The sequence below is a fragment of the Octodon degus genome, unplaced genomic scaffold (genome assembly GCF_000260255.1).
Source record: "Octodon degus isolate 3935 unplaced genomic scaffold, OctDeg1.0 scaffold00008, whole genome shotgun sequence".
In the NCBI taxonomy this organism is placed as follows: Eukaryota; Metazoa; Chordata; class Mammalia; order Rodentia; family Octodontidae; genus Octodon; species Octodon degus.
This window is the reverse complement of record NW_004524584.1, coordinates 7,948,627-7,949,973: the sequence shown is the minus strand read 5'-3', so window position 1 is coordinate 7,949,973 and position 1,347 is coordinate 7,948,627.

Sequence of the window (1,347 nt, the reverse complement as noted above, 5' to 3'; positions counted from 1 at the left end):
TTCCACCCACTTTGAATATTTATTAATTAATTTATTTATTTATTGTGTGTGTGTGGCCAGCTCAGCCCACCAGGGGGCAGGGGCTGGCTGGCATGTGGTGCTGGGGGATTGAACCGTGGTCCCTGTGCTTTGCTTAGCTTAGTTTGTTTTAAGTAGATGCTTTAGACCACAGAGCCATCTCACCAGCCCCTCCATGCCCTTTAACAAGGCTTCACCACATGTGTTTCTGGCGCCTCCCTAATGCCATCAAACCATCATCTCATCAATGGTCCGATCCACTGATGAAGTCAAGCCTTCACGTGCCAATTAACTTCTGAAATCCCTCCTTCTAAATATAGGAGGTTTTGGGGGTATGTCTTAAACCCAAACTATAGTCAGGCATGGTGGCACATTCTTGCAATCATAGAACTCGAGAGGTTGAGATAGGAAGATCATGAGTCAAGGCCAGCCTAGGCTACAGAACAATCTGACTTGATTTGCATAGCAAGACCCTGTCTCTTCCCTGGCACCACATGCCAAGCTCCCCCTCCCTCCCCACGGGCTGAGCCCATGATGGAGTCTAGGTGTGCTGGTGAATGCCTTTAATCCCAGCACTAGGGAGGCTGAAAACAGGAGAATCACTACAGAGTCTAAGCTGCATAGTGAGACCTTGCACATCCCAAAAAACCCTGTCTCAAAAAAGATTTAAACATTAACATATTTCCACATGACACTGTAACTGCACAGAAGCATCACTTCTTTCTGTTTTCCAAAGTCTGGGGCTAAAGGGGCCAGGGAGACGGGTCAGTAGAATAAGCACTGCTCTGGTAAGCGCAAGGGCCTTAGTTCAATCCCCAGTTCCTCAAAAAAATAAAATAAGTCTAGGGCTAGAGTTGGGTTCCTGGTTCTATCCCTGTACCACAGATAGGCTCAAGGGCATAACCTGATTCTCTCCTCTTCGCCCTGCTGTTGGAGGCACTGGAGCTCTCCGCTCAGCCTGCAAACAACCCTAGCCCAACCAAAGGCCACCAGCCAGGCATCTTCCCAGAGATGATTTATGATTTAATTTTACAACATATACCAATATTAATGTCAATATCACCACCTTTCTGATAGTTTCTAAGGTAGATTAAAGAAGGCTGCAGATTGACATTATTCCCATTATATGTGAGGGTCTATGCTCCCTCTCTTGTTACCTGGATGACCTCTATGACCAATTGAATAATAGGCCACAGTGTTTTGTGACAGAGTGGAAGCCCAGGACATAAGTGTCTGGCTGCTTCCTGTCTTCGGACACTGGTTCTGGAAATCCTGGACTTCCACATAGCAATGGAACTGCCCCATACCGTGGTGAGTCAGTATTTCCCA